The sequence below is a fragment of the Corvus brachyrhynchos genome, unplaced genomic scaffold (genome assembly GCF_000691975.1).
Source record: "Corvus brachyrhynchos isolate BGI_N302 unplaced genomic scaffold, ASM69197v1 scaffold10, whole genome shotgun sequence".
In the NCBI taxonomy this organism is placed as follows: domain Eukaryota; kingdom Metazoa; phylum Chordata; class Aves; order Passeriformes; family Corvidae; genus Corvus; species Corvus brachyrhynchos.
The window spans coordinates 7,306,371-7,313,682 of record NW_008236180.1 but is presented as its reverse complement, the minus strand read 5'-3'; positions in this window follow the sequence as shown (position 1 = coordinate 7,313,682).

The following is a 7,312-nucleotide window of genomic DNA, read 5'->3' as shown; positions in this document are numbered from 1 at the left end:
TCTTGGCAGGCCTGATCCAGCCCCAGTGCTGCTGGAGCTCTGGGCTCTTTGGCTCTCTCAACCCTAACCCTAAGCGTAACCTTAACCCTAGCCCTAGCTCTTAATCCAGACCCAGTACCGTGGCATTTCCAGCTTAGAAAGATGGAGGAGCAGCAGTGTTGGGGCCCTGCCAGGATGGCCTTGGCATGCCTTTTCCAGCCCCAGTGTTCCTGGAGCTCCAGGCTCTTTGGCTCTCTCGAGCATAACCCCAGCCCCTAATGGCAGCTTGGCACTGGGCCAGAGGTGCTCAGCACCATAAGTGGCACAAATTAAGAGGTGGGCAGTTGGCAGTGGTGGCACCTCTTAGGCCTTGGATCTTCAGATCCAGGGGTTTAGCTCGAGGTTCTATTACCCTCTCTTAGTGCAAAGGAGAAATCCCCACCAGATAGATTCAAGAGGTGAAAATCACACTAAAGTTTACTGGCAAATATGTCAAAATCAAACAATCAAAAACCAGTGGTCTTTGACAAAGGATGAAATACAACATTTAATTCAACATAAAACCACTTATCACAGCGTTACTTAGTGTTAATTTAGCATAAACTTAGCCCAACTGAGAAACTTACGGCAGCTCGGCTGTCTGGCTGCTGCCATCCCAAGGCCCCTTGGTCTGGCTTGAGGGCTTCAGCAAGTCAGAACTCAAGGGTAGAATGTGCTGCTCTGGTTTCCAGCTGTAAACACAGAGATCAGTATCATGTCACAACTAGAACTGTTAAAGTTGGACGTACACTGTTTGTTATTACTTGGTTTTTTAAGCATAACTCTTCACTACCACAGAACACTGCAGCAGAAAGGATTCGTTCATTTGCAGATAAAGTGCTGAGTTACTTTGTGCTCTATTCTTTGTTTTCTTATCTTTTCTTGACAAATGTGGGTTTTAGGGCGTCTTTCTTTGATTGCTTTCCCTTTATTAACTTTATCCCTGCCTTTTTACACTTGGTTTTTGACATGTAAGCAGTACTCTTTACATAAATATATTTTTATAAGACTGATGCTGTAGTTGTCCCTAATCTTTGGCAGAACAGTCCGTATATCTTGGGTGTCCAGCATACCTCCTTTTCCATATTTATATTTCCTCAAATTTAAAGTCAGGCTTTTTCTAAAACACTGTCAAGGATTTTTTAAATATTAAACTGTTAAGGACATAGAGCACTGTTGTAAAATGATGAACAAATACAGTACTGCAGAAATATTAAAAAACATTGTGAAAAGTCTTTTCTGTTGTCACTGCTCCCTTTACTCTCTGTTAAGCAGTCAGTATTAATCAAAGTTAAAAGTCTTAGTTCACCCCCAATATATTTTTTTTCAAGGAAACCATGTAACTCCTGCAATGACAAACATTGAGCATACCACTCAAAATTGAGAAAGAACAAAATACAGAAGTCTTACAATAAAAAAAGGGATGTTATCAAATGCATTGCATTGGCAGAACTTTTGAACAGAGTTTTCTCAGACTGGCAAGTTACAACTTTACTCAAAAAAGACTGGTTTTCCCTCCAGCTTGTTTGACATTGGAGCAGGAAAAAATTGGAGGAGCTAATTCCACTAGTTCAGAAAGAGCTGAAACATTACCATAACCCATGGAGAACAAAGTAGTCCATGGCCTGACACTGGAGGTAGATGTGTGCTGGGGGTAGAATCTCAAGAAAACAATCCCCAACAGGGAGGGATCTTGGAGCTGGCACTGAGCATCCCAAACTGCACATCAGCATCCTGCAGGACCTGGCTCCTGAAAGAAAGAATGTGGGAAGGATGCAGTGGAGGATGCAGCAGGTAGAAGGTGCAGGAGGGATGTGGGTTCATTTGTGAGGTCCAAGAAGCCCTTGCAGGGAGGATGCTATTAAAGACCAGGGAAAATAGTGCAAAACAGGGTGATCAACATGCCCATAAAGGACTACAGCAGCTCATGTATCCCTTCCAAGAGAAATAGGTGCTTACAACTTCATCACCAATTTTCTTTTTGCTTAGTTTAGTGCTTTCTCACACTTTCTCATTTAACCTAAAGCAAGGAAATTATAATGAAAGAAAATAATTCTGAATGAAACTGTTTTCATGTCGTCCTTCTACTTTATCACTTCACGCAAATATTTGAAGGCATAACTAGGTGCTAACCTTGAAAGTTTAATGTTAGGACTAACTTCTGCTCACTGTTCACCAAAACAGGGCCACTGTGTAACAGCAATAATGTAAGTCAGTGTCAACACGGGGTGCTGATATTTTAACAGAAAACTTGAGTTCATAATAAAGCCAAGTCAAGGTTTTTAGGGTGAGTTAAATTTACTGCAGCAGCGCCCTCAAGTGCTGTGACACTTCCCAGGCCCGATGGTGTCTGTCCCATGGGACACTGGGGTTCATGTACTGAGGCTTGATTGTTTAGCCCAGTAAGAGCATGTAAATTATCTTGGTGGAATTTTGATTGCTCACACAAGTCTGTGAGACTGTTTAAATTAATACCAGTGTGAAGGGAAGGGTGCTGGTTTGGGAGTTTCCCTTTTAATTGCTCTGTGGTAAGAAAGGTGCTCTCGGGACCAGTTTGGTTGGAAGTGATGGTGAAAGGAGACCTGAGCAGAGGAGCTTTGTTCAGACAGGTCAGCCATGGGCCAGGTCCTTCAGGATGCTGATTTGTAGTTTGGGATGCTTGGTGCCAGCAGAGCCCAGTGCACAGCTTTATCAACTGCTCTGCAGCTCCTGTGGCCTTTTCTTAGTTTAGGCTGCAGAGACAGAGGAGCAGAATCTTCTCTGGTGTGACTCATTACCTAAACAGAGAATTTAGGATTTAGGCAAGTATCCACTCTCCTTTGGTACTAAGGGAACTGTGCCTGATAGGCTGTGGATTTAACCAGCACACTACTGGTATATGGTGAAAACTGTATGGACAAAACTATGGCAGTGCAAAACAACTGTGGTCTGCTAGAGGTGTTGCACATCCTAAACATACATTATTATGGTTGTGCAAGGAGCCCATAGGCCCTGGACTCCCTGGACTGTGGCTTTGCCAGCAGAATTCAAGCTCTCCTTGAGGCAGCTGCTGGAGGGAGCCCTGGCTGCACTCCCTCCTCAACTTGTGAGCAATGAAGCCCCAGTGGCTCCCAGAATTGCAGCATCTCTCGCAGCTCTCTGACAAAGCTGTCTGTGTGATTTCCTCCGTTCTCCAGAATTCCCTTCTCTTGAGCTCTCCACCTCTTGTCTCCCAGCATGTCTGATCAAAGTAGGTCAAGTCAGCTTTGTTTAAAAGCAGAATTGCCCAGTGATGCCACTGTGTCTGGAGAAGCAAATTCAGCCTAAGGGAATGATTCCATGGGGGTAATGCAATCACAGCACCTAATAATTACCTGTATCCACAAAATGAACATTTGAGGCATTGCTCAGAGCAGAAGGCATCACTTGCAACTCTCATTGTGTAAAAGTAATGCCCTTTCCTCCTAATTATTAAGGAGTATTTTTGTAAAGATACTTCAAAGTCTTTATTTCTAATTCCTAGCATATACTATACAAATGCATGTTCTGTAGTGTCCTTTTGTGTGGGTTTCTCTGGATCCAGAGGGAATAGCAATTGCAATAGTGATAGCAATCTGTGGAATGAGAAATTGCAACATTTGGGCCATACCCACTCCTTATATTTTAGTCTCGAATGAGTATTTCTAGAATAAAACAGGAAGAAAGTAAGAGGTCAGAGGGAAGAGAACTTAGAAATCATTCAATTGTTTGAGTTATGAGAAAAATGGTGACACATCTTTAAAATAAACAAATACAAAGGTCAGTGGCCAGAAATTCAGTAGCCTAGGGCTTTTTTGGCCACTTAAACAAGGAAGTTCTAAAGCCTTTGGCCCAAGTGCTTCTCTCTGCTGCACATGGGGAGTTTCGCACAGCTCCTTCCTTAGGTGACCTCGGGCTGATTTTGATTTGCACACAGGAGAAAGGATGGCTTTTCTTTTGCTGGGAGTTTTATCACTCCGGAGCAGTGCTGTGAAGAGTTGGTCACTGGATTCAGTCCCTATTACAGCTCCCTATTACAGCTCCCTATTACCCCCTGCTGCAGGCTGGAGGAAGATGTACTAAAGGTACACCCCTCTCCAGGTGAGACATCCAGCAGGCTCCTTAGGTATTTTGGGTCAAAACACAGGGGCAGTGTGTGAAATACTGTATTTTAGATACATCACACCCCATATTACGGTATTGCAGAGACAACCTGCCTTGTCCCTTTGTTCTCTTTACACCTCTACCATTGCCCTCCAATAAAGGAGGGGGAAAAGAAAGAAAGGGAAAAAAGCCCCAAAAATGCAAAACCAGAACATGAGGAGAAAAAGGAAGTGACATTATTTGGCAAAGCTTCAAGGGGAACATGACCAGGGAGTTTGGTTTTGCTGACAGAAGAGGGGGCCAAAGCTGCAAGGACCGAGGGTGGGTTTCAGATTAAAAAAGAAAGAGGGTGACAATGGGAAGGAGCCAGGGAAGTGAAGGAGCAGAGTGAAGGGCTGAGCACTCTGGGTGCACGGGAGAAGCCTCTCCCAAGCAGTGTTGTGGGTGTGAGGCTGGGGTCAGCCTGCCCACGGGAGCTGGAGCTGTGCCTGCCCAGCTTGGGCCACAGCTGCCACTGTCCTCTGGCTACAGTTTTGACATCTGCAATGAGTTATTATTTGCGGGGGGGGGGAAGTTTGTTGAGCTATACTTTGCTTTAATAATAATATCAATTTCTATAACGTTACTGCGCAGGCATTTATTCATAGCTTGGGTGAGGTTGTACTTTCTGTCTCTGTCTTGCTTCTGCTGTTGCAACCCAGGGCATAGCGCTTCCATGGCTAATTCAGGGCTTTTGGAGAGATTTTCACTCTCTACCTGGCTGTAAAGTACCCCTGGCCCCTGGGCTGAACTCTCTCTCTTGCTCAGAAAAGTATTTTGCAGAGCAGACACAGCAAGACAGGTTTGTCCAGGGATGCTTCTGTCTTCCTGTGCCTCTGAATGCATGTTTGCCTGTCATTCTGCAACAACGTGGTGATGGCTAAAAGGGAGGATAATCAGGATTTCTTGCAAACACAGAGTTACAACACTGATAGCAATGTGGCAGCAAAGTTTCCATTTCCCTGCTTAAAGCATCTGCTCCCAGAAAAGCATTTGCAGAACCACTGCTGCATTCTCCTATTAATGACTTTTCAGTGATTTTTGCTTCTAGCCTTTCTGAAAGCAGCCTGCAAATGGCACTTCATTGCTAATATCACATCATGGGAGATGGTTAGTCTGAACCCCTGCCTGTAGCAGGCATCTAAAAGCTAATGGAAATCGGTAAAAATCTGTATATTATAATAAAAAAAATTATAATGCATACATGGAGCACAGCTCCAAGACGTCTGACCAGCCTGCTGCATGTCTGGTTTGGTGATATGTAAAATTTTGGACAGGCAGCGGTACACATGGACACTTTTTGTTCCTGTATAAACAAAGCATGTGAGTGCATACGTGGTTGAGCTATGGAGGGAAAATACAGCCTGAAAACTCCTGTGAAGGCAGTACAGGAGGTGATGTGACTTCCCACTGAAAAGCCAATCAAGAAGAGTATCAGAAAAGCAACTGAAATGGGGCTATTAGGAGGAATAAATGTAGGTAATGATGTTGCCAACTGTTACAATCATTTTTTCTCTGGGTCTCACCATGGTTATTGCTTTTTTTCCCTCAGCTACAATCCGTGGAGCACTGGCACTGAACTTCTGCTGTCAGTCCAAACAAGCCACGTTTTCTAGCTCTTAAGAGTTCTGAGAAACATTTCAAGTGTTCCCAAAAGGCTCATAACTGGAAGGTGTATTTTTCCTTTAAAGTCTGAAAACTTTGGGAGGGTTTGATCCCTTATTTTAAGTGGCTGGGATTTGCACATTTGTGATAAATTTCACTAAAATATTGTGAGTGGGGTGGTGTCTGTTGCCACTCTTCAGTGATGTGTGAGCTACCATCATCCTCCTGAACTGGGATTCTTTGTTTTGGCAATGAGAAGAAAATGAGGAAACCTGTGCTTCCAAGAGAGGAAATTTTAAAACACACAAGCATGTCCATATGAGATGGGAGGTGGCATTAGTGCGGCACCTGGCTCTTCTAGGTGGGAAGGAGTGGCACCCACTGAACTGGGCGCTGGGCTGTGCCCTTGGGACTCTGTTCGGTCACGCAGCTCCTTCTGCTGCACGTGCAGCCTGTGAGTCCTGCACATGCTAATGGGAATTTCTGACAACAAATTCAGAAGGTATTAGTGAAGGAATAAATCCCGCATTGTTAAAATCTCTTGGATGAATAATTACTGCAGATAACACGGAGTGTTTATGCCTTTGCCAGTTGTGGTGCCACTTCCTGACCAACTTCTAGAGCTGACTCCAGCATCACCTTCCAGCCCCTCTCCACATCCAGACCCAAAACCAACATCTGGACTTGTCTGGAATCAATCCAGGAGCTGCTTCCAGGATAATTTCTAGAACCACCTCTAAAGCCATGTCTAGAGTAATTTCCAGCTCTAAGGTGATTTATAGAAGAGCCTTTGAACTTGCCCCTGGGTCAGGGTCTGCAGTCGCTCCCAACACTCCTCTGGCGTGAGTTAATGTGTTGATCACACATGGAGCCAAGCTGGAGCTGCCTCTGGAGCCCCCCCCCTGCTGTCTGCCGGGTGAGGTCCTGCTGGGGCCCCCCTCCAGCCCCCACCACCTCTGCTTTGCCCCCTGCCTCCTCCCTGGGCGCTGGGCAGCAGGGCACGGGGGCCAGGAGGGCATGGGCCAGCCAGCATGGCTTACTGTAGCGTTTTTTTCTTGTTCTTGTTTTTTTTTCCCCGTCACTTGTGCCGCTCTCCGCGGGAAGCAGCAGTCATTTCAATGTGCGCTTTGTGGAAGCAGAGCTGTCTGAGCCCTTTAAGCGGGAGATGAGCTCAGGTAGAAGGAACGCAGAGAGCTCCTTTCATCAGCCAGGGCCCCGCCGGCGGCTGCGGGGCATGTCCGGCCAGTTATAAATGGATCATGTGTTGCTATTTTTAGCCGAGAGAGGATTGTAAATATAAAAGGGTATAAAGTGCAAAACTTAGCAACAGTGGCGTTTGTTTGCTTTTTTCTTTTTTTTTTTCTTTTTTTTTTCTTCCCTTTTCTTCCCCTCCCCGTTGGCAGGAATGTATTTGGAGAGGAATGAAGTTAGAGCAGGAGCTTTGCCCGTGGACTTTGCACTGCTTCTATAGACAGGGATATATAGATCTGTATCGCCAGGCGGGGGGGGGGAACGGGCTCTTCTGGTGCTGTTTGAAGAGATCCAAAAG